The sequence below is a fragment of the Artibeus jamaicensis genome, unplaced genomic scaffold (genome assembly GCF_021234435.1).
Source record: "Artibeus jamaicensis isolate MK-2021 breed Jamaican fruit bat unplaced genomic scaffold, CSHL_Jam_final scaffold_474, whole genome shotgun sequence".
NCBI classification, from domain to species: domain Eukaryota; kingdom Metazoa; phylum Chordata; class Mammalia; order Chiroptera; family Phyllostomidae; genus Artibeus; species Artibeus jamaicensis.
The window spans coordinates 17,716,345-17,742,759 of record NW_026522046.1 but is presented as its reverse complement, the minus strand read 5'-3'; the positions used below and the strand labels follow the sequence as shown (position 1 = coordinate 17,742,759).

The following is a 26,415-nucleotide window of genomic DNA, read 5'->3' as shown; positions in this document are numbered from 1 at the left end:
ATCTAGCTCACTACCCAGCACAGAGGAAGTGCCTGATTAATGAAGAAATAATTGATCGCCCACAGAGCCTGCCTCTCCCCTGAGGTCCAAGAGCATCAGCTATGAGACTAAGCCAAAAGCGTAAATGTTTGGAAAGCCTCCCAGCTGCAGGACTCCTGCGCTTAGCTGGCCTGCATGAGCCCCTTAGGGCCTTAGCAGCTCAGGTCTCTGGTCAACTGCATTGTTGTAAGTCAGAGATGACTCCTGTAGGGTTGCTGCCAGCAAAAGCCCACATCCTGGGCACGACTTGGATGAAATCGGTGTTGCCACCAAGCCACTGTCTTTTATTGCTTCTCTGCAGAGCGAGGAGAGTCGAAGGCCTGGGTGTCTTGCTCTGAAATAGTAACTCTCTGTCTTTTCAGGAGGAAAAAAACCACACAATCACCTTTAAGACTTTGGGTGTTCAGATGGAAAACAAGCTGGCCTAGGACATGTCCCGTGTTGAAGGATTTGTTGTTTTTAAGTCACCCACCCCTCTGAGCCATAGGAGATCACAACCCTCCTGATAAAAAGTCTCGACTGAAAACTACAGCAGCCACCTCAGTCACCTGAAGCTCAGGACCAAACTAGACTTCTGTGCCACTTCAAAAGGCTTCCTGCTCAGCTTTTTGGGCCTCTTCTTCTATCCCATTCTTCATTCTAGGGCTAAAACGACAATAATAGTGCAGAAGTGGAGGGACAAAGTGGTCTGATGCTGGCTTAATCACCGAAATTACCTGGAGCCCAACCCCCAAGTCCCTCCTTTTTGTTCAAGGAGTCCCAGTGATGGGTCGAAATGCTCCACAGCGGCCACAGTGGCCTTTCTGTGACTCTCGCAGGCTCCCAGACCCCTCGGGCAGGCTCAAGAACCACCCGCACTCCACACCCACCCAGCTATGCTGCTGTCTCCCTTCCTGCCATAGTTTCTGTTCCTGTCATCGCCTGCTTGCTGTCACATTGTCCTGGCCTAGCTGCCCTTCTGCCTGGCTCCGGCAGTCACTGTTCTGCCCCTTGGAGCCTCCTGCTATTATTGGTTCCATCAGTTGTCACTGACATAATCTGTCATGAAGCATCTCCCTGTCTTCCAGGAACGTGACACTGGGCACCTGGCGGGTCGGACTGGAAGGTGAGCAGCACCGCCAGGGATGCGTGCAACACTACCCCGCACCCAGGGTCCATCCGGGTATCGTGTGGGCGAATTCCGTGCTCAACAGGTACCCCCAGAAGGCTAAGGAGTCATGCTAATGAGCCAGTTATGTGAAGATCTTAATGTCTGGCCCAGCTTCAGCACTACTGGTTAATAATTCATCCATCCACCCATCCATTCATAGTTCAGTAAATATAAATCACTGATCAATATTTTTAAAAATGAGGCAGTTCTAAGAACCGAGGATACAGCTGGTACGAGACAGACCAGGGTTCCAGACCTTCAGAAGCCTATTTTCCAATGAGGCGAAATAGGCAATAAACAAATATACAAACAAGATGATTTCAGAGACTGATAAGTGTTCTTGAATAAATTAAAATGGCCCTGAGAGCAAGGGGAGGGTAGAGCCAGCACTTGGATGAGGCTTAGGGAAGAATTCTCAGGAGGTGACATTTAAACAGATGCCTGACTGAGAAGAAGGGTCCAGTCACACAAAGACAATGGGAGCAGCTCCTGGCAGGGGGCCAGGGGGCGTGCAGTGCCACAGCCCACAGGTAGGGGGAGCTTTGCCTGAGGAATGAGGCCTCCTGAGTGAGGGGCAGCAGGAAGGGCTGTGTGTGCTGGGGGCGGGGGGTGTGGAAGGGAGGAAGTGAGGAGTCAGGTGCTGTTATGGAAAGGCCCCTGTGGCTGCTCCTGGGAGTGGACTGCTGTCAGGAAGCCGTGGCAGGAGAGGGGAGCGTGCTTTGCATTCGATGACGGTGTGGGGACAGGAAAGGAAGCAGGTCCAGAATACACTTTAATGTAGATACAGCAGGATTGCCTTAGGAGCATATTCTAAACAGTTCCCATACAATGTCTTCTATGCCTTGTTTTGTAAGGGCTCCATCCCATTCCTTGCACAGAAAGGAATGAGGCGGAGAGTTTTCAAATGTATTTTTCTAAGGCTGCTGTAAAAAATTACTTCCAATTTAGTGGCTTGAAACAACGTAAATGTATCCTCTTACAGCTCTGGAGGTGCAAGTTTGAAATGGATCTGGGTGAGGAGGGGGCTGAAATCAGGTCAGCAGGGTTCATTTCTGGAAGCTCTGGGGAAGAACGTTTCCTTGCTTCGTCGCCCTGCTTCTAGAGGCTGCTGTCATTCCTCCGTCGTCAGAGCCAGCACCCACATCCCTCCGACGTCTGCTTGTTGTCACATCTTCTCTGGGTCTCCCACCTTCCTCTTTTATTTATACATTTATACAGACCTTGGGAATTACACCGGGCCCACTCGGGTAACCCAAGATAACCTCCCCGCCCTCGGGTCCTTAACTTTCACATGTGCACTGTCCCTTCTGCCGCATACAGCAACGCAGTCACAGGTGGAGGGGACTAGACTGTGGGCATCTTTGAGGGGCCATTATTCTGCCTACCACACTCTCCATAGGTTTTTATTTCCTTGCTGTGTCTTTATGGTCACATGGAATCATTTTGAAAGCTCTGGCATTTTTTCCCATTTGTTGTCCATTCCTTCCTTCTTCCCTTCTTTTGTTCAACAACCATTTTCTGCACATCTGCTGTGAGCCAAGCACTCTGTCAGGCTCTGTGGGGAGACAACTGTGTGTCCAGACTCCACTCTCAGGGATTTGTGGCCCCTTTTCTTGGATGGCTTTGTTACTGGTCCAGTTACAGTGGGCTGGCTGTGGTGCGAGGACACTGAAAATGAGGCAGGTGCTCCCCACGGCAGTCACCACAGTGCCACACTACTGACTTTCTCCTGCCCAGGTCAGTGAAACACAAGCTAAGCCTCACTAGGCTCACCAAAAAAGGAGAGTGCTAACAGTGAAGAGCAGGGGCCAAGACTTGAAGTCGTAGTTTCCGCAGAGTGCGAGACCACTTTCTGAGTGGGCGCAGGCGCTGGGTGGCTGCTCGCACCCACACCGACAGCTCACCGCGCCCCAAGCCACCCTCCCCGACCTCTCTCCCTGCCTCTCCAAGTGCAGCTTTCTGGAAAACACCTGAGCCATTTCTTGGCAAACCTTCATACAAACCAGTCTCAGGAAATGCTTGACAAAACTCTCGGCCCCCAAAGAGTCCTTTCCTCTGAGGGAGAAGTGCTGGTATTTATGGGTGAAATGATACAAAGTCTGCGATTTCCTTCTCAACAAAACTCGTGGAGGAAGTGGGTGGGCATGGATGAAAGAAGCCTGGCCATGAGTTAATAATTGCTGAAGCTGGGAACACAGGGGTTTGTTATATACTGTTCTATTTTTCTGTTGCATAGTTAAATTTTTTTAAAGATTATATAGGAAAAAGGGTCCCACATTTCACCTTATGTCATTGAAAAAACTTAACATTTGAATATATTTTACTGTTTAATAATTGATTAGGTTTTTACAAATAAACAAATGCAGGCATACAAGTATTTGACAAGACAGCCATTTCCTCAGCCACTGGAGTCCCCGTGGGGGAGGGACAGTGCTAGAGGTCTTGCCCACTGCTCACGTGAAACAGTGATGGTACTGTCCTCTGGGAAGGAACACACAAAATTCTGGAACATGATGCTAGTAATGGGATTCAAAGGGCTCAACATTTCACCTGGAAAAAGATAGTTTAACTTGATTAAGAGATAATTGTGGTTCTTTACAACGGAGGTGATGAGCTGGCTTGACCTGTCTCAGAAGTTTCATACATTAGTTTCCAGGCAGTGTGTTAGCGTTAGGGTCCCTGTGGTCATGAAACCGTGGATTTTCAACCTCAGTAAAAACCTGAGAAAAACAACTGTGAAATGGATAGAATATTTTTTTAGATCATCTTCATCTGCTTTTCCAACACTCCTATGAAGCAGTATTATATAATGGAAAGACTACAGACTTGGGAACCAAAAAATTGACTTGACTTCCATCTCAGACACCTGCTGTGTGACTTTGGGCAAGTTATATAAACTCCCTGAATCTCAGTTTCCTCATCTATGAAATGGGCCTACAAATATGTACTTTGCAGGGATGTGGTGAGGATTATGGGTAAGGTAGGTAAAATGCCTCTTTCATCACACTCAATTAATGGTAGCTTATTGTATTTATAATTGCATATTCCTCTTTACTCCACTCCATATCTCCCAATATAGAAACTAGCTCATAGTAAGAATGCAATAAATGTTTGTTGACTGACATTAAACCTTGAGATGATAGAGTTAGTGGGAAGAAGTATTAAGATTATACCAAAATCCTCCTCTCTGTGGGTCACTCATTCTCATGAGAGCTCCTCTAGTTAGTTACTCAGGCCAAAAAAAAAAAAAAAAAGACCCATTTGTGACATCACCTTCCTCTTCCTCCTCACATCTAATCAATCACCATATTCCGAGTTCTCAGTTTTCACTAGAATCTATTCACTTCCCTCAAATCCTACGGCTACCCCTTAGTTCAAGACTACCCACTGTTTTATTTGGTCTATAGCAAAGTTAGGTCTCCTCACATCTGTTCTTACTCTTCTGCAATCCTTTCTCTTCGTTGTAGCCAGAGGGATTTTTTTCTTTTTCCTTTTTTTTTTAATTTATGGAAAAATTTAAATAGTCACAAAAACAAAGAGTATAATAAGCTTCCATGTACCGTCCTGCAGCTTCAACGGTGATCAGTGATTGGCCAGTTTTGTTTTGTATATACCCCACCCACTTTTTCCTATATTCTCAGATTATGTGAAGCAAATTCCAGAAGTCACATATTTTTGGGAGCTAATTTCATGAATTCAGAATAAAATTCTAAGATTTTTGTTTGTTTGTTTGTTTGGAGAGAGGGGAAGGGAGAAAGAAAGAGAGGGAGAGAAACATCAGTCAGTTGCCTCTCCTGTGCACCCCTAACCTGGGGGCCGAACCTGCAACTCCGGCAGGGACTGGGACCAGTGATCCTTGGGTAAGTGGGACAGCGCCCAACCCACTGAGCCACACTAGTCGGGACCAGAATAAAATTCTAATCCTTCACAAGGCTTGTCGTGATCTAACCCCTGTTGACTTCTCCAACTACAGATCACAACTGGCTATGATTCAGCTGTGATCAGCTCATAGCCAGTCTGTTTCGCTGATATTGCCTTCAACTTTTCCCCCTTGTGCTTTGTTCTGAAGCACATAAATTGGGATGTTTTGAATGCCATGTTCTGTACAGAATCAATAGAATAAATAAACATAACTTGGTTAGCAAGATACTTAGGAAAACAGAAACAGGAGAAAGGAAGAGGCCGTGTGGTTTTGACCTCAGAAAAGGCGGCGGCTGGATGGCTTATTGGCTACATTTTGCAAAGGCAAATAATAACACACCCGGGGTGGAAAATTTTGGCTGCAGACAAGGGTGTGTCTACCCGTCACGTGTCTTGAGCATACACTCTCACCTTCTGTTCCCCAACTGTCCTGTCACCACCGGTGTATTTAAATCACTTGTTCGAGGATCACTGCTGTCCCCACCAACAGCCCCCACTCCCAGCCCCTGTCTTGCCTGAGTCATTGCTGCATGAAAAAAACCCTAATTTTTGCAAAACCCTAATTTTGATCTGCAATCAAAATATAATGTGAGCCCTGGCTGGGTAGCTCAGTTGGTTGTAGCATCATCCAGATATGCTAAGGTGGTGGGTTCGATCTCCGTCCGGGGCATAGACAAGAAGCAACCAGTGAATGCATAAATAAGTGGGACAATAAATCAACACCTGTCTCCCTCTCACTCTCTCCCTCCCTCCCTCCTTTCCTCACTCTCCCTCTTCTCTCTCTAAAAATCAATAAATAAATCTTTATCCTCTTAGAGTTCACATTCTGGGGCGGAAGGGTGGAGGGAAAACATACAGTAACAAAGGTAAACACTTAAGGGACAACAATATGTTGGGGATAAAACGTGTTAAGGGGAAAGGAGAAGGCATAGAAGGGGACCAGGAGGTACCAGGCACTCTGTAATTTGAGATCAGTGGTCAGGGAGAACTCTTCTGTGAGTCAAGACCAGGAGGAAGTGAAGGACTAAGTCATGTGGTATTTGGAATAAGAGAGTTCAAAAACAAGGAGACAAGTGCAAAGGTCCCAAGGCAGTCGCCAACAGGCACATTACAATAGCAAGGAAGCTAGTGTGGCTGGAGCAGAGAGCGGATGGAGTGTGGAAAGAAATGGTTCTGGGAGGCAATGGCAATGGGGGCAGACTTTGCAGCTTTCTAAGCCAGGTTTTCACTCTGAACGAGAGGGAAGTCAGAAAGTTTTGAGCAGAGAGAGATATTTGTCCCACATTTTAACATGACTCTTCCAGCTGCTGTGTTGCAGACGGGTTGAAGGAGAGTTAGGGCAATACAGGGAGCCAATTAAAAGTCCATTCCAATAACCCAGGCAAAAGATGGATGATGGCTTGGACCCGGGGCAGGAAGCAGTGGACCAGGGACAAGTGGCCCGTTTATATGAATGGACAAAACTGTGGGGACAAAGATGTTCAAAGCAACATTGTTTGTAGTTGAGAAACTAGAAATAACCTAAATGTCCATTTAGAGAAGGAAAGTTAAATAAATTTTGGCACTTCTTTTTTTAACTTAAAAACTTCTGTAGTGATTGAAAATATGTATTTTTTATGCTAAAAATCTTTTTTCTTTTTTAAATATATTTTATCGATTATGCTATTACAGTTGTCCCATTGTCCCCCCTTATTCCCCTCTGCCCTGCACATCCCCTCCCACCCACATTCCCTCTCTTTAGTTTATGTCCATGGGTCATACATATAAGTTCTTTGGCTTCTACATTTTCTATACTATTCTTAAAATCCTCCTATCTATTTTCTGTCTACCATTTATGCTACTTAATTCTGTGTGCCTTTTCCCCCTCACCCCTTCCCACCCCCCTGTTGATAACCCTCCCTGTGCTCTCCATTTCTGTGGTTCTGTCCTGTTCTAATTCTTTGCTTAGTTTGCTTTTGTTTTTGTTTTAGGTATGGTTGTTATTAACTGTGAGTTTCCTGTCATTTTACTATTCATATTTTTTATCTTCTTTTTCTTAGATAAATCCCTTTAGCATTTTGTATAATAAAGGCTTGGTGATGATGAACTCCTTTAACTTGATCTTATCTGAGAAGCACTTTATCTGCCCTTCCATTCTAAATGAAAGCTTTGCTAGATAATCCTGGATGTACATCCTTGCCTTTCATGACTTCAAATATTTCCTTCCAGCCCCTTTTTGCCTGCAAGGTTATTTTGAGAAATCAGCTAATAGTCTTATGGGAACTCCTTTGTAGGTAATTGTCTCCTTTTCTCTTGCTGCTTCTAAGATTCTCTCCTTATCTTTAATCTTGGGTAATGTAATTATGATGTGCCTTGGTGTATTCCTCCTTCGGTTTAACTTCTTTGGGACTCTCTGAGCTTCCTGGATTTCCTGGAAGTCTATTTCCTTTGCCGGATTGGGGAAGTCCTCTTTCATTATTTGTTCAAATAGGTGCAATTTCTTGCTTTTCCTCTTCTCCTTCTGGTACCCCTACAATTCAGATGTTGGAACATTTAAAGATGTCCTGGAGGTTCCTAAGCCTCTACTTATTTCTTTGAATTCTTGTTTTTCATACTTTTCTGGTTGAATGTTTCTTTCTTCCCTCTGGTCCACACCATTGATTTGAGTCCCAGTTTTTTTTCCCATCTCTACTGGTTCCCTGTACAATTTCCTTTATTTTAGTTAGCATAGCCTTCATTTTTCCATCTAATTTGTGACCAAATTCAACCAATTCTGTGAGCATACTGATCACCAGTGTTTTGAACTGTGCATCTGATAGGTTGGCTATTTCTTTGTGGCTTAGTTGTATTTTTTCTGGAGATTTGATCTGTTGTTTCATTTAGGCCATTTTTTCCCCTCAGCGGGCCTGTTACTTAGTGAGGGGTGGAGCCTTAGGTGTTCACAAGGGCGGGGCAATCACGTGGCTGGGTTGTGACGCTATATGTGGGGGGAGGGGTCGGAAAGGGAACAATGGCCCTTGCTCTGCTCTCAGCCAGATTTCAGTCACTTCTCCTGCTACCCACAATCAAATTGAGCCCTTCCGGTGCAGATTCCCCAGTAGGTGGGCTTGTGTATGTTCTAGGACTCTGTGGGTCTCTCCAATGAACTTTCCTCTGAGGCTGGGAGTTCCTCGCACTGCTGCCTCAGCACCCACCGGTGTTTTCAATTGGTGTTTTAAGGCTTCATTCCCTTGCACTGGGGCCCCGGGTTGGGTGGTCTGTCTCGCTCCCCAGCTGTTCCTCCCGGTTTATCTGTGTACGAATGTGGGACCTCCCACTCCACCAGCCGCCGCCTCGCCAGGTCCACCAACTGCAGCCTTGCCAAGAGTCCTCTCTGCCCCACAGCCTGACTCTGCCCTTCCTACCGCTCCGGATGAGTATTTCTTCTTTAATTCCTTGGTTGTCGGGCTTCCATATAGTTTGTTTTTCTGTCAGTTCTGGTTGTTTTTTTGTTTCTCAATTGTTGTTGTCCTTCTTTTGGTTGCAAGAGGAGGCATAGTGTGTCTACCTACACCTCCATTTGGACCGAAGTCCTAAAAATCTTAGAGAACTCCAAAGATTTCACCAAGAAACTACTAGACCTAAAAAATGAAGCAAAGCAGGAGAATACAAAATTAATATCCAGAAATCAGTTGTATTTTTATGTGCCAATAATGAGCTAACAGAAAGGGAAATTAAGAAAACAATCCTATTCACATTGTTTCAAAAAGAATAAAATACCTAGGAATAAATCTATCTAAGGCTGTAAAATATCTGTACTCAGAAAATTATAAGACACTGAAGAAAGAAATTGAAGAAGATACATGTAAGTGGATGCACATACCGTGTTCATGGATAGGAAGAATTACTATCATTAAAATGTCCATACTACCCAAGGCAATCTATAGATTCAATGCAATTCCTATCAAGACTTCAATGACATATTTCACAGAACTAGAACAAATATTTCCAAAATTTACGTGGAACCACAAAAGGATTTGCACAGCAACAGTGATCCTCAGAAAGAACAAAGTTGGGGGAATCACGCTACCTGATATCAAACTGTACTATAAGGCCGTAGTAACCAAGACAGCCTGATACTTACATAACAACAGACACATAGATCAATGGAACAGAATAGAGAGCCCAGAAATCAACCCACACCCTTATAGTCCATTAATATTCAACAAAGGAAGCAAGCACATACAATGGGCTAAAGATAGTTTATTCAATAAATGGTGTTGGGAAAACTGGACAGATACATGAAGACAAATGAAACACTCTTCTTATACCACATACAAGAATAAATTAAAAATAGATCAAAGACTTAAATGTTAGACCTGAAACCATAAAAATCCTAGAATAAAACATAGGCAGCAAAATCTTGGACATTGCTTGCAGCAATTTTTATTGGATATTTCCCCAAGCAAGGGAAACAAAAGAAAACAAAGTGGGACGACATCAAACTCAAAAGTTTTTGCACAGCAAAGGAAATCATCAACAAAATAAAAGTAAAACCCACAGTATGGGAGAACATATTCACTGATTCATCCAATACGGCTTTAATATTCAAATTCTACAAAAAAACTTACAAAACACAACACCAAAAATACAAACAACCCAATTTAAAAATGAGCAAAGGACCTGAAGAGTCACTGCACCAAAAAGGACATACAGACGGCCAATAGACATATGAAAAGATGATCAGCGTCACTAATCATCAGAGAATGCAAATTAAAACCACAATGAGATACCATCCCACACCTGTCAGAATGGCCATCATCAATTAATCAACAAATGAGTACTGGCAAAGGGTGTGGAGAAAGTGGAACCCTTTTGCACTGTTGGTGGGATTGCAGACTGCTGCAGCCACTGTGGAAAGCAGAATGGAGATACCTCAAAAAATTAAAAATGGATCTGCCTTTTGACTCAGCAATCCTGCTTCTGAGAATATATCCAAAGAAACTCAAAACACTAATTTGAAAGAACATAAGCACCCCTATGTTCATTGCGGCGTTATTTACAATCACCAAGATATGGAAGCAGCCCAAGTGTCCGTTAGTAGATGAGTGGATAAAACAACTGTGGGACATTTACACAACAGAATACGACTCAGCCATAAAAAAGAAGAAAATTTTACCCTTTGTGACAGAATGGATGGACCTGGAGAATATCTTTGCTAAGTGAAATAAGCCAGCCAGAGAAAGACAGGTACCATATGATTTCACTTATATGTGGAATCTAATGAACAAAACAAACTACCAAGGAAAATGGGAACAGACTCATAAATGGAGAACCGGATGATGGCTGGGGGGAGGTGAGTGGGTGGAGAGGTAGAGCAAAAAGGAAAAAGGAGTCAAGGGCATGGATAACAGTGTGGTGATTGCTAGAGGAAAGGGCAGTATAAGAGGACTGAGTGATAATGGAAAAAAATACACTAAAGATTCGATTTTAAAAATCTAAGTAAATAACATTAAATTTTAATGCCATACAATTTCAGCATAGAGGGATATGTTTCAGTTTCAGCAAAAGCATGTTTTTGGACCATTAAGACATCTTGTTTGGTTAAAAATACAAGCCTAGAAGCATTGAAATTAGAGTTTCTTATTTAAACAGAGTCAAACAGAAATATGTCCCTGTACCTGTTAAACTAGTTTGTCAGTAATTCATGACCGGTCACCCCAAAGCATTTTTCAGTAGAGCAGATATAATCTAGGAATGAGGAAACAAGACGGTAGGCGAGTGGTGGTTTTCAGTGAAACTTTAAGATTGCCTTAGATGCTGTTACAAAGCATCTAAGATGTGAATAGGGGGAAAGATTTGTCTAAGGGGTGGAACTGGGAAGTGGATGTGTGGTTCTGAACCCACGTATTGGCCAGGTATCCATTTGGTGGAGGCCATAAATCGTTAGATGAGAATTATTTCTGTGATCATTTATCAATCACTCACCATATACTAGGCACTGTGTCTTGTGTTTTTATGACAACCTTTAAATTTTACAATACAGCATCTAATTTCACAAATTTCCACAAGGTCATTACCTTAAAAATTGAAAGTGCCAAATCCCTTTCTTGGATTGCCTCATGCAAAATGCACACTTTTTCTGCTATACACTCTGTATTATTGAAAGCTGGCTAGATGATTTTTGAGGCTTTTCTTTGGAAACAATAGTGTACCCATTCGGATGACATTCAATTGCTTGTAACAAACCCTAACCAAGTGTGCTTTCAACGAGGAAGGGGGTTATTTTTCTCATGCAGTAAAGTCTAAAGTTAGGCATTTTTTGGTAGATGCTGCTCCCCCTTTTCTCTGTAGTGTTGCATTGTGGTCATAAAAGGGCTACTCCCCTCCAGCTTCACAGCAACCTCACTGCCAGAACAGATGGTGACGTCTGCATCAGGAAAGCAAAAACTTTCTCAGGACCTTCTGGGCAACTTCCTGCTAAATCTCACTGGCCAGAATTAAGTCACGTGACTGCCCTACACGTACCTCTGGGAAGGCCAAGCATTTAGTGTGGCATGCAGTCTTCCTGAACAAAATCTGAGTTCTCCTAGAAAGGAAGAATGGGAGGTGGCTATTGAGGCAGCAGTGAGTAATATCTGTGCCGTGAAGAGTATCTGACAGATGGAGTATGTTGGGGGAGGCACAGCTGCCTCAGAAGTGCTTCTGGATTAAGTGGTTTCTAGGGACTTTGGGCACCACTGCCGGAAAATTTTGCTGCAGGAGAGGAAAATGTAGTTGTTCTATGTAGCTCTGGGCTCAGCTTCTACCCTATTATTATGGAGGGAGAGAATGGATATTGGGAAACAACCAGGGGTTCTGCCACAGTTCCTCCACCAGCCCCTGAGACAGGGCTCCCCTTGGGAAGGAGCCTGGTGTGCACAGCCATATCCTTTTCTAGATGGGAAGGGTGTAAGAGCAGTTGGTGACACGGGCTTTGGGAATGGAGAGAGAGAAGTGGGCATTTGGGGATACTGGGGCATGCCGGGAAGACTCGAAGACAAATTCAGCCTTCTGGGTTGGCTCGGAAAGCAGCATTATGGGTGCAGGCTGGCTTTTCAGAGACACCTCCTCCCAGCCCTGTCACTAACAAGGCACCTCACCTGTCTAGTCTCCCTTTTCCTCTTCTGTAAGGGGAGTAATAACCCTACCTTGTAGGTTGGGTGTGAGCCTAGGTTGAAGTGATGGATGCCCAGCTCCTGTATCATACTAGAGGTTCCATAGATGGCAGCTGTTTTTTTAATCCTCACCCAAGGATGTGCTTATTAATTTTAGAGAGAGAGGAAAGCCAGGGGGTGGGGGTGGGGAGTGAAACATCAGTGTGAAAGAGAAACTTTAGTTGATTGCCTCTTATATGCGCCAGACTGGGGAATCAAACACACAACTTAGGTATGTGCCTTGACCTAGAATCAAACCCGCTAACTTTTGGTGAACCAGACTCTGCTCCAACCACATGAGCCACCCACTCAGGATGGCAGCTGTTATTTTTGATAGGAGCATGATCTAGCCCCTATGCCTCCCGTTCTAATGCAGCTTACATCCTCTCTTCAGCTATACACACTCACTTGCCATTCTGCTGTCAGAACATGCATTCTCTACCCAGCTTTCTGCCTCTGGCTTTGTCCACAGTGGACTCTTGGCAGAAGCCCTTCCCATCCTGGGGAATCCTGTAGTCCTTCATGCCTCAGCTCACCTCTCCCCTTCTCCAGGAATTCCTGTCCAGCCTCTCCAAGTTGGGTCAGTCCCTTCCTCAGTTGCACTAGCAGCCCACACTTCTACTGCAGTTCTTACTGCACCCTCTGGCAGGCCTTCACTAAGTTCCTGGCAAAGCCAGTCCAGGCCCTCAGGGTGGTTAAGAAAGACCCAGACCACTACCCTTGTTCAAAGCTCTATAAGAAAAAGAGAAGGAGGAAATTGTACCCTATTTTAAATGCTTAAATGGCAAGTCCTAATGTGACTGAGCAAATTGGGGCTCATCCACATAGTGCCTTGATGCATGACCCAACAATTAGTGTTGAAAGAAACAGGTTTTTTGTTTAAGGATTCCAACCTCAGGGTAGTGGGTGCTGAGAGCATACCTGCTCAGAGCCCTGTTCTCCATGAAACCTAGCACTTCCCTTGCTTCCCACCAGGCTGCAAGCCAGAACCATGCCCAGAAGTTCCCCAAATCCTTATCTGTTCTTAAGCCAGCTGCACAAACAGGTCTCCATCCCCTCTGGAAGGTGCTCTTATGGGTTTCAGAGTCACCATCCTCTTGCAGTAGCTCTCTCTTTCAGGATCTGGGGTATGTTGTTCTCAGCTTCCATGTTAATGGTTCAGGAAAACATGTGCCATGTTACACTGGATCATGGTCCAGGGAGGCACATGTCCCCAGAGAGTGGCTTCTCTGTACATACTTCAGAGAAGCTGAAGGCTGTAGTTCAGCATTCCCAGTCACAGTTCTGCTCCAAGCATTTCCATGAATCCGTGCTTTGTTAGGCAGATCCCCACACAGCTCCATCATCTCTCTCCTCACAGCCTTCCCTCCTGTGTGGCTTGTTCCCCTCTCTTTCAGCCCTCACGGTGGAAATCCTCCACACCAGACCTCATGACCTCCTTCCTTAATAACCCAGGCCACATGGTGGTAAAACCCCTTCCCTTTCAGCCTGTCCTTATTTTAAATACTCAGCCTGCAACTTCCTACATGACCTCATATCCAGCCCTTCCTATGATGTGCTACTTTTGCCAGTTCCCCCGTATATTTTACCTTCTTTCAGCTGCCATCTTTAGTTAGCGCAAGAGTTCCCCATGACACACAGACATCTGGGGTGGGCATCTGCCTCCCCTGGCTATGTCACAGTCACTAGATGCTCTCAAAGTCATGTACACCTTTGCCCAGGGCAACAGCACAGCTATTAACTTGCCATGATTCTGCAAAGTATCTTAACTGCCTTATCATCCACTTCTCCCTGACCCCCAATCCAGGTTTGTGGGGAATATGCTCTTGTTTTCAGGGACCCTCGTTCTGTACCCCATTACACTGGATGCTCAACAAACATTTGTTAAATGGCAAATTAGCACTGTTGATGCAAAAAAGCATCAACCAATGCAGTGTCAGTGTGCTTTGTATAAATGCTATTTCCAGATTTTTATTTTAAAATTGGGATTCTTAGAGCACTACAGACGTTTGCTTAGTGGCATACACATTTCAACTTCTATCACCCTGTTCATACACACTCCCATCTGGAGACCACTGCCAATGACCACCCTGCCCATCCAGCTGGTGAGATGGGAGCAAATTGGGCTGAGGCCTCAAGGCCTGGCACAAGGAAGTGGGTCTCACTGAGTCCCAGGGAGCCTCTGCTTCTGACATCCTCCACCCCGCACCCTGGGGGTGTCCCTTCTTGCAGAGAGCAGGACCAAAAAATTGGCCTTTGGTCCAGTCAAGATAAGCTCAAAGCAGGGGTCCCCAACTTCCAGGCTAGGGACCAGTACCAGTCTGGGCCTGTTAGGAACCTTGCTACACAGCATGAGTTGAGTTTAAAGGTGATATGCTTGAATCATCTCAAAATCAACACCCCCAACCCATCCATGAACAATTGTCTTCCACAAACTGGTCCCTGGGTCCAAAAAGGTTGCAGACCCGCGCTGGGCTCAACTATGTAAAACAAAATGGCAACACTCATGTCAACCAAGATGGCTGCCAATCAGCTGTAACACCTCTGATTCGGGAAGGAAACTGCCAAGCCTCTTCAGGCACCCTGCGAAATGCCTGCCAGGGTGCACACCCCAGATATGGGCACATACATGTATTTGCAGAGAGGGGACACCTACTAATAGAGCTCCACTGCTCCCATGGGACTAAGACACGCCCCTCCCCCTTGCTGACCGTCTACAGGACCTGGGACTGAGACTCTGGGGGTCGGATTCATTAACCCCCGCATTGCTCAGTGTGTGTCAACTGTGTGTAATATTACAGAGGATAGGCTATTAATGTTATGTTGATGTTGTTTCTCGTGTGAGCCTGCTTTTAATAAAAGCTGAGATTGAGCAACACCTCTCGCCTAAATTCCTTGCCCCTGCCCAGCACAGACTGAGCCAGGCGACCTACTTCCAGCGGGAAGCGCGAGCCTCCTCCAAAGGTCCGCCCTACAGGGCTCCTATTGAGGGTGCTTCCCGACGCTTCTGCCAGCCCCAACCCCAGTTCCTCTCCCACGGTCTGCCGTGATGCTTTCGTGGGTTCTCGCCGCCCCGCCAGCAGGCGGCGCCCTCCCGCAGATCTCCCTCCGGGGTCGGGGCGTGCGCGCTAAAACCCTGCGGAGCCCCTGCCCGCACTTCCTGGTCGGAGGGGCAGGGCGGCTGCAGGGGTCACCTCGGCCCGCCCGACTCCCCCCACCTCCGTGGTCACCTGGGGCGGAGCGCTGCAGGTGCCGAGGTGGTGGACTCCTCTCGTGTCTGGTAGGACACCCGGCGCCAGGGACACGGAAGACGCGGGTGAGTGTGAAGGGCTGGCGCCGTCTGCTCCCCAGACAGGGGTGAGGGTGGTCCACGGCACCCGCGCCACTTGCAGCTCCCCAGATGGGCGCTGGCGGGGCAGGACAGAAATTTCCCTTCCAGGGATTCAGAGGCTGGGTTTCTCTACGACTTGAGAGGTCTTGGTGTAGGGCGGGGCCCGTGGTAGAAAGCCACCGACGTCCAAGCCGGACCGATTAGGCTTGGGGTTTTCGCTAGCCTGGGCGCCTGGCGCTGTAATGGGTTTGGGGCACCTGGGAGACCGCTAATGAACTTGGTGGCCTGGGTCAGGCATATATTCGCATCCTGTTTCCAAGGGAGATAGCTTCGAAGCATTGTAAAAACAGGTGAGGTTATAGAAGTAGGTTTATGTAATTTTTACTCTCCTTCCTGGCACACAGATGGGTGGGATGTCGTCGACAGTTACGTACACACGCCCACGTGTGTGTTAGAGTGAACTTTGCACCTTTCTCCTGGCCTTTGGGAGTTGGGGGCGGGGCTTCCGCAAGCTCGCGGCTAGGGGATTAAAACCCCTGGGCGTCGCAGGGCTGTTTGTCTTCGGCGGTAGTGGCGTCCCCGTTGGTACCTCTTCGAACAACTCGGACTGGTTCATAATTCTGTCTGGGTAACCTGGGACCACCCTCCGGAAGTTGTTGGCTGAAGCTCCTTTTCTCACCTGGCCAAGGAGCCTGGTAGGTGGCGGCAGGACCCGCCGGGTCCCTGCATTCCGGAGGTGACCCTGAGGACCCGGTCTGCACAGGAAAGGTCCAGTTGGGAGGAAACGCACTCTCTTCGCCCTACTCTGTGCACATGACTCGGGTAAGGGGCTGAAATCCCAGAAATAAACCCACGCAGATCAGAATCGCAAAGGACGAGTGAATGAGTGTTTGACCCTCAGTTACTAATTGCTTCAGGTCAAACCATTTCGCTCATGCTTTTCCAGATTTTTTTAAAACTTCTTTAATTATAAAAATGGCTGATACAGAGGTTATTAAGAGTTGCTGGTGGGGATGAGCCTGGGTCTATGAAAATCACAGGGATGAGGAAACCTGTAGTTTAAAAAACTAAGAGACATAGCACCGCAGTGCAATGCCATGTGTGAACCTTGCTTGGATTTTGACTTGATACCCACCGAAAAAGTTTGTAAAGAAATTGAGTCAATAAAGGAAATTTGTACTGGTTATTTTGTAGCATTAAGAGATTCGTTTTCTTTAGTTTAGGTAATGGTATAATTATGTGCTTTTAAAAAAATATCCTTGTCTGCCCTGGCTTGTGTAGCTCAGTGGACTGAGCTCGGGCCTGCAAACTAAGGGATCGCAGTTCCGTTTCCAGCCAGGACACATGCCTGGGCTGCAGGCCAGTCCCCCCGCAGGGGGGGTAATATCATACATTGATACTTCTCTCCTTCTCTCCTTCTTTTCCCCTCTAAAGATAAATGAATAAAATATTTTTTAAAATTCTTGTCTTTTAGAAATATTGAAATTGAAGCATAAATTGAGGATTTGTTTCAAAATCCAATTTTGAGAAGCATTGTCAGTGGGGAAGTGAGGGGGGACGAGATGAAAGACTGGGTGAAGGTATGGGGTATGGAATTTCTTAAACTGTTCTCTCTACTTTTGTATGGTGGGTGTTTTTCTTTAAGAGTATCACCACCACCCCCAGCTGTGAAGCTTTTTTTTTTTTTTTCCATAAAGTAGGTTTGGAAGTTAACTGCGAATGTTCCACAGACCTTCATAAATTGGGTGCAAAGTCTGCCTCTCTAGACTCATAGAAAGTCTTTTTCTCTCTCCTGGGGTGCTGCTTTATTTGGCTCAGAAGGGACAGGGTGTGTTTGCTGATGTGACAGAGCCCAGCGGATCAGGTTGATACAGGTGGATGCTGGGTCAGCTTTTTTATACAAAGGGTATTAGCTGGCCTTGGGGTGAGTTGTCGGCAGAGGGACAGGTTGGGAAAATGTTTTAGCAGTTTTTCTGAACTGCCCAAAGCCTTTCCAAGTTATGCACATCAAAAAACAGCTCAGAGCAGTGAACACAGTCATATACATTTAGAATTTGTGTACACTTGTGGAAGCACAGTATACATCAATTAAAAGTACATTATAAATCAAATCACAAGGCGAGTTGATCTTATTACCTGAAAGAGATCTTATCTGTGTGTTATTTTTTTATGTCCTTACCTTGTTTGTTTCAGAAATCACGATGGGTAAATACTTTGCAAAGAACTGACTCCTAAAATATTCTTCGTTATTCTTTTCCTTTCCGAGAACCATGCTTGCAAGGAGGGGGATGTGGGCAGCATTCATCCCACTTTGTTTCCCCACCTCTGGGTTTATCATACGATTCCTCCTCATTCTGTTATTAGTAATGTGGAAAAGTGATGATTGTTTGAGGAAGATATTAAAGTTCAGTAGAGGGAGGAAGGGGCGACATACTCCTCAAAGATAGACCTGCATTTCTCAGATCTGATTTTAATGCCTCTTTCTTTTAAGAGAAAACAAGGCAAGTAATTGCCGTTTCTGATAGTTGAAAGTTGAAATTAGACGACCCCCCTCAGCCTGGACCTTGCCTAGTGCAGCCTTACTAGCGTACAGTGAAAGAAGCTGTAAGGATGCTTCAAGGATTCAGGTGGGGGAGTGCCGAAGCATGCCCCGGTCTCCTCACAGTGGGTGGGAGAATGAGAGAACTAACAGGTCTCCTTGCAGTTGGAAAATATCGTAGTGAGGTTATGACGAAAGTGAAATTGGCTCGAGGTTTAGTTTTCTCTGTGTGACAGAAAGACGCAGCTGTTATGTGACTTTGTTTTCTGCCTCAGTTCTCAAAAACAAGACCATGGAGAGGGAAAAGAAACTTTCCTGGCAGTGACCTGGTAATGTTTTCCATCCTCTGTTTGAGGACGGTGGGCTTGGACTCTGGAGAGTACATTGCTAATAACCATTTTAAGGAATTACCACAATGAGACACTATCGTCTTTCTGCATCATGTTATTTACAGGTATACACACACCAGAAAAGCAAATTACTGCTTTGTTGGTATATAGTGGGAAGAAATGGGAAGAAAGGGTGTTGGCAATCAAGTCAATAACTTTTAATACATAGTCCCTCTGCTTTCATCTACATCTCTGTGTCCCATCCTGTGAGGTGGAGCAGCAGTGCTGGAGGCTTGTTCTAGTTTTTAACAGAAGAGAACATTGAAATGTAAAGATGCTAAGTAAGCCTTGCCAAGTCGTTTCTTTAGTGATATTGGGGAAGGACATTTATCGTTTGTTGAGAGTTCATGGTAGTCTTCACATAGGCACATGTTTTGAATTCTCACAAATGTCTCATAGTTGGTTATTATCAGCCCATTTTGCAGATGGAATTGCAGCTAAGAGAGGCTAATAGTTGACTTGAGGTCTTGCAGCTAGTGGAAGTGGAGCCAGGATTTAAATTCAAATCTGTGGGGTCTTAGAGTTTTCAGCCACACTACCCTTGGCAGACAGTGGAGCTGCACACCCAAGAGTTGGTTAATCTAGGCAAGCTATCTTTTTACCACGTTCGACTGCCCTGGCTACAAACTATGTTCATGGGCCACGGCTACCTAACTGAGATGCTTTATCAGGCCAGCACAGCATTAAAAAGGAAAGTAAACCAACACTGAAATTCAGGAGATTTCAAATAGTCAAGAATTCCCGAAGGCCCTCCAGGTCTCCACCACTCCCTCAGGCAGGGACAATCACATTTAAACTTGTTTCTCTTCGAGTAACAGGGCTTTCTACAGGTGTGTCCATCCAAAATGGAATAACAAAAGTTAGATCGAGAGGCTCTTGTCTCAAGAAAAATGGGAAAGAGCATATTCCTTTGAGGGAATGAGGACCCCTTTGTTTACTGTGCATAGCTTCCATGTCAGAAAAATACAAGGCATGTCCTCGTTTTTCTCATCCCCTGTTAGCTTTATTCACCACTTCCTTTACTCTAGAGTTCACTACCTGTGCAGCACAACACAAATGGAGTATGTGTAGAGGCAAGCCGCAGTTGAGCGAAGGAATGCCTCCAAAATCCCAGACCTCGTACTTTTTGTGTGGGAAGAGGGGTCTCCAAGGTGTCCTGTGGGCATGGGGCACCAAGAAGCCCTCTTCATCAAGCAGCCTTGTGGCATCCAGCCTGTGGGCTCCGGATGGCTCCTGAGCTTGTGTGTTGGCTCTCTGTAGCTGCTCCGAGGGCTCCCGGGACGTGGGAAGGTCCTCCTCACTGTCCCTTCTCTGCCTGCCCCCCTCCAGCTACAGACAGATCTGCACGCACACTGCTTCGGCACAGCCCTGTGTGAGAGCTCTGCAGGAGTGAGGAGCCGATGGGCTGCTCGTCAAGTCTTTGGAAACCTTCTGTGGTGTAAGCCCAAGGGCGGCCTAATTTCCTCATCTTGAAACTTGCAGTTAAGAGTCATGGGACAGATTTTTTCATAACAGTCTGCATCTGGAATTTCATGACAGTCAGTGCTTCTTTTTTACATATCTTTGCTTCCTTTCCCTGAATCTGAGTGCTCACAGCTGGCAGTGGGGCAGAAAAGGGAAGAGGAAATAGCATAAATGGAACCTCGTGGAGTGGTTTTGAAGAAATGTTACGTGCTGCTGTGAGGAACTGGTCCTCAGAAGTGCTTTTCTAGGTATTCAGAGTACATTGTGGGGAAGGAGGACATTTCCTCTGCTCTTCAGGGTTCTTCCCGCTGTTCTAGTAATCAAGTCTACATGAGACAGATTACCAGGAGGAAAATAGCCACATTTAATGACATGCATACATATGGGAACCTTACATACGTGAGGAGTTCAGACAGAACGGGGAACTGAGGCATGTATGGCGTCCTTAGCCAAGAAGGAGGTCAGGCACTTTGGGGCTTGAGCGGGGGGAAGAAGGGCTATTCATTTGCAGGATGACCAGAACAGGTGTTTAGTAATTGGAAGTTTGCCCTGCCCTGTAGATGGGTCATAAAAAGTGATTTCTGGTAGTAACTCTTACTATGGTCAAGGTCCCCAATTTAAAATCTTGAAGGGAGCAGTGAAAGGATCTCAGTGGCCTTCAGCTCAGAAGAATTCACGTGCCAAAGTAGCACATCTTGGGATGGCTGGTACTGAATCCCTTCCTATATGCCAGTGTGGTAAGAAAACTAGAACAAAGGAGGGCTGCCCCTCCAATGCCTGTTTGGTTGAAGGAAGGGCGTGGAGAGTCTAGGTGTTTGGTAAATGCCCAGTCACTGGTTGGTTGGAGCCTCTCAAGGAGAACTCTGGGATTCACGTGCGTGGCTGCATGTTCCCTCAGGTAGGTGGCCAGTAACTCCCTGGTCAAAGAGGCGGGTGGTGAGGAAAAGTGGGCCGTTGCCTGCCCGGGCAAGCGCAGTTGAGGAAGCAATCTTGAGTGTGGACTCCAACCAAGTCGCTGGGTTTACCTCTGGTTCTTTCACCTATGTGACCTTGACTGGTTTTTAAACCTCTCTGAGCCTGAGTTTTCTCTGGTGTGAAATAGAAGTAGTAATAAATAGTACCTACCACATGCAGCTGTGAGGACTAATGGTGCTTCAGTGCCTGGCTGGCGTGGAAGGATTTGCTGTTGGTTAGCTATTTCTGTTGCTGTTAGAGCCCTCCCTCCTTCACTTTTGCCTTCATTTTGGGGGACTCCCCCCACTGCCGGTAATTTTAGAAGGAAAACTACGGGGTAGAAATCCTGTCCAGCTCCGAGAGTGAGCCATGGGCCGCCCTTCTGAGCTGCCTCGTGACCTTAGGAAAACGCTCTGCCTGACAAATGCTCCCAGGGAGTTTGGAGCAGCAACAGCTTGGTTGACAAAGAGAATGGGGCTGGAGCCCTTGGCTTCGAACCAGGGCTTTGGCTCTGTTGTTTAGGGATTAAACTCTGAACCAACTCTGGGAAAGAGATGAAATCCCCTGGTGGGTGCAGACTCCACCCTGTTGTGGGAAAGCAGGCTGGTGTCAGTGTGGAATGGAGGCCGGCACCGTAGTCCTGCCCCACCCCCCACCCGGCCGCCACGCGTGGCCGAGGCTCACAGCCGACTGAGTCCTCGGTGTGCCCCGCCTCCGTCAGCTGGGGGTAAGTACACCTCATGGGAATGTTGGGAAGGGTTATACAATTTTTATGAAATCCTGGTACCGGCATGGGGAAGTGCCCTGGTCCACATTCCCTTTAGTGGTGCGATCATATAACAGGTGCACCAGGTTTAAAGATGCTGGTAACTAACACTGACGTGGCATTTTTTTATAGTTTGAGTAAGGGCTATCTAATTTGATCTTCAGCCGGGAGTGCAGGTTGATTTGTTTGCATTTGTTTCTGCTTCCTTTTCTGCCTGTCAGGAGAAGTGCAAAGGTGAACTGAGGTTCAGGTCAGAAGTGAGCCCAGAAATGGGAACGTAGGAATGGGTTATTCAGTTTACTTGATCCGAGAAGGCAACATGAGTTTGTATTCCTTATGGCCTTAATGAGGCATAGGGAGCGGTGGCATTCTGGGCGAAGTTGATAGCTTAGGTGTCCCCCAGAAAGCCAGAAGCATCCGTGGTCTCTAGGGAGGCAGAATGGAGGGGCAGCCAGTTCCCTCCAAGTGGCCGAGGCAGGGGTCACCCCTGTTAACAGCTTCTGCCCAAACACATTCAGAAGTGCCAGCTTGGGTCCAGGAAGGAAGAGAGGCCCTGGTCAGGTCCAGACCTTCACTAACTCCTTGCCTTTCTCCTCCCCCCCTCCCAGCCAAGTGTACCTGTGAGATACCAAAGAGCCCCTGCCCCCACCCCATCCCCCAGCTTTAAGGTGCCCAAGCCAGCTCCCGTCTAACCAGCCCTTGAACAGAGTTCTCTTCATGGCCTCTGCCATTGCCTGTCCGTATCCTTGCCTCCCACTGCTTAGGCTCCTTCTTCTCTCCTGTCTGTTTATTTTATTCTGGGAACTTGAGGGGGGAAAAAAGAGCTCCGATCTCACCATCCATGGGTCCAAAGACATTAACTTTTTTTAAAAAAAGATTTTATTTATTTTTAGAGAGAGGGGAAGGGAGGGAGAAAGAGAGGGAAACATCTCTCTTTCCCTGCGTGGTTGCCTGTTGCGCACCCCCCCTTACTGGGAACCTGGCCTACAACCCCAGGTATGTGCCCTGACTGGGAATAGAACCGGCAGTCCATTGAGCCACACCAGCCAGGGCAGACATTAACATTTTGACATATTTCCTTTCACTTTTGTTTTGCTTTTCTTTTGTTTCTCTGTAACTTAAATTTTTTTACCATTTTATATAAATTTAATTCATATTAACATTTTAACAGAGTTGTGATACTGTGATTAAAATTTATCATAGATTTTTCCAGTCTTCACAAATATCATTTGTAATGATTGCATGCTCTTCCAGCTTTTTTTTTAGCACATCTCTTAATATTAGTTGCTAAGAGTAAGTAGTTGCTCTTTTTTGATATTATAAATCATTCTAAGTTGAATGTATATACACTTTTGAATCTGTGATGTAATGTATTTGGTCTTCATTCCTGGTTCCTAGTACAGAGCTCCTGGTCAGAAGAGCATCTTGTTATTCATAAGACCCTTTCAAACCTACCTGAGTTCATGCTAATGAGGTACTTCTTAGAGGATGAGGGCTGGTTGCCAGGGGACCAGCCACTGATTAGTGAGTTGGGACATTTAGCCCCATCCCCTGACCTCCAGGGAAAGGAGAAGAGCTGGAGATTGAATTCATTCGTCAGTGGCCAATGATTTAATCTATCATGCCTGTGTAATAAACCTCTATAAAAACCCTAAACAATGGGGTTTGAAGAACTTCTGAATTGGTGGTGCGTCGAGGTGTTGGGAGGTGCCCAGGGAGGGCACGGACACGCTGCACCTTTCCCTATACCTTGCCCCATGCGTCTCTTTCATTCGGCTCTTCTTGAATTGTGTCCTTTGTAATAAATCAGTAAGAGTAAGTGTCAACAAAAATTTCCCCAAAGATATTAGAAAATGGCGAGACTTTATTGATATGAATAGATTGCAAACCAGGGAGACATCGCCTCTGGCAGAAGCTGAAAGTGTGCTCTGAAGAGACAAAGGGAAGGACACTTTTTTAAAAGACTTTATTTATTTTTAGAGAGGGTAAGGGAGGGAGAAAGAGGGGGAGAGAAACATTGATGAGATAGAGAAACATGGATCTTGCACCCGACCTGGGACCAAACATGCAACCCAGGCACATGCCCTGGCCTGGAATCAAACTGGCAACCTTTCATTTTGCTGAACGCCACCCAACCAACCGAGCCACACTGGCCAGGGCCACTTTCTGTTTTATGTAAACAAGATATCCAGACTCGTATGGTTCTGAGTGATGTGAATCTGGTGTGAATCGAGAATACAGTCCTGATTAGTCAGTATTACCTAGCCTGGTTGGTCATTATGGAACAGCTCTGATTGATTAGTTTAAATGCAAATAAGGGTATAATTGTGTAGTTCTGATTGGAGGGGTCAGGTCTCAGAGGAAACCAGGAACTCTCTTATCACAGCTGATTCAGACAGCGTAAAGGAGCAGGACGTAGTGCAAGAAGTAAGGTTCTTTCTGGTACACAGGGTACACAAGAAGCCCCTATCAGCTGATGGCAGCTAGACTCTCAGTGTCTGTATAATTCAGGCCCCACTTCACCCTGGGGAATCCATCTCAGCAGATACATTTCTTCTCTGGGTTCACATCAAATGAATCTTTCTTCTCAGGGTCCACATAAGTCAAGTGTTTCTTCTGGGAGTCATTAAAGCAAATTACTGAATTTGAGGAGGGGGTCAGGGGAATTCCTGATTTATGACCACTTGGTTGAAGTACAGGTGACAACCTAGGACTTGTGAGTAGCATGTGAAGTGGGTAGCAGTCTTGTGGGACTGAGCTTTCCTGGGGTCTGCACTAATTCTGTGTAGTTTAGTTTTAGAATTGATTGGTGTAGGAAAACCAATGTATTTGGTGTCAGAAGTATTTTTAGTAAAATTAGTGTTTTTACTTTTTGATTCTATTTCACATTATTTGGGATGGATTCTTATAGGAATAATTACTGAATCAAAGGTTTTGAATAGTAAAGTTTTCTTTCTGATTACAAAAGCAATACATTTTCATTGTGGAAAATCTGGTAAGCATAGCAGAGTGTGCAAAGGAAATTCACACCCTGGCTTTCCCCAATCACAGTCACTGGGAACACAGCTTGGCTCTCTCCCTCCTGGACGCGTACCATCCACAATAGGGACGCAGTTTGATGTGTGACCTGTGGACCAGCAGCATGGCCATCACCTGGGAGCTGGTTAGAAATGCAGAATCTCAGGCCCATCCAGACACAATGAAGAAGAATCCACCTTTTAACACCATCCACTTTCTAGTTGGAGAACTATTGGTCTATAAGGTCATGACCTTACCAATCACCTGACCTGTCAGGTGGCCTGGTCTTAATTACCTCTGACCTGTGTAAGTACATACATTCTTTTCCTGTTTGTCTAACACTGGAGTAATACTCTGTGGGGGGTGGGGAGATCTCTCCTCTTTTCCCTTAATGTTCTTCTGACCAAATTATTCAAATGACATACAGCAGATTAACAGGAAAAAACCAAATTTTAATACATTGGCATGGGAATTCACTTAGGCTTGAAAACTCCAAAGATGGTAAGGCAAAATGAGATATGTCATTTAGAACTAAGGAGGGAGAAGTAAAGAATTCATGGGAAGATGAAAAGAGGTTTCTTTTTTATCCTCACCCGGGGACATAATATTTTAAAATTGCGTTTAAAGAGGGAGGAAGGGAGAGAGAAAAAACAAACAAAAAGCGATTGGTTGCCTTTTCGTGTGCACCCTGGTTGGGGATTGAACCCTCAACCTGGGCATGGGGCCCTGACTTTAAATCAGGCCGCAACTTTTTGATCTGCTGGACTAAACCCCGGTCAGCTGAGCCACACTAGCCAGGGCAAGAGTTACTTTTCGGTAAATAAGTGTATATTGCGTCATCTTGAAATAATGGCACAGAGAGAAGACTTTGATCAAATGGGCCTTGCTTGCTTTTTCCCTGTCAGTCACATCGAGGTCAAATTAAAATACTGTCATTTTATAATGGTAGCTCAGGGCTTTTGTTGAAATTCTTTTAGGCAGTATGGCATGAAGTCAAAGGTTCTTCCTGAGCCTTCTGGGCCTTGATGGTTTTCAGCTGAGATCATCTGCATGCCAGAGCGGGGCATCTTGGGGCAACTCGTCCTGGACTGGTTTCAGCCTGTCACCTGTTCCGTGGGACTGCCTGGGGACTAAAGCCCACCCCTCTGGAACACAGACTTGGGGGCTGCAGAACCTCTGGGAGGCTGGGGGATTCCGTCACAGTCCTCTGTGAAAAGCCACAATGTATACAGCTCTTATCTTCTCTCATTTCCTGTTCTATGTCAGCATTTTCCAGTTCTTAATTTTTCTGAAACATTTGTTTTTCCATGGCCATAGACAAGTAGTCCATCTTATAACTATCGTAATTCATTGGACTTCTTCCCTATTAGGTGTTTAAGTTGTTTTGATTCTTTTGGGGCAAGAGAGTGTTCTGTAGGCTAACATATGTATGCTGAAGTGAGCTCCTCCTGCAGTAATTATTTACTTTAACGCTGATTATTTCCTTATGATGAATTCCTGGAGTTAAAAGGCGTGAACATTTTAAACAGGAAGTGCCCTGGCTCTACCTCTCCGGGCACTGGGTAGTGTGGCCTGCAGACAGTCTCTGGGGAGCAGTGGTGATGTCTGTCAGTCTTCACACCTCCAGTGCCACTGGGGCAGGCTCCAAGGTGAGCCTGGGGAGGTGGAGGGAAAGTTACCAGAAGGCTGG

The 26,415-nt window shown here is 45.8% G+C and overlaps 1 protein-coding gene across 13 annotated transcripts in view; it reads left to right on the top strand.

Moving 5' to 3' along the window:
• The first annotated feature begins 15,491 nt into the window (after positions 1-15,491).
• Positions 15,492-26,415, top strand: part of GPR160 (G protein-coupled receptor 160) — a 108,474-nt gene continuing 97,550 nt past the window's right edge. For 9 of the 13 annotated variants that reach the window (XR_008390172.1, XR_005081409.2, XR_005081411.2 and 6 more), the window contains exon 1: positions 16,093-16,417. The gene's annotated coding sequence lies outside the window, so the exon portion shown is untranslated. Of the gene's footprint in view, positions 15,581-16,092; positions 16,418-26,415 lie in introns of those variants that run through there. The other 4 variants (XM_037137455.2, XM_037137456.2, XM_037137458.2 and 1 more) reach the window with 4 other exon arrangements.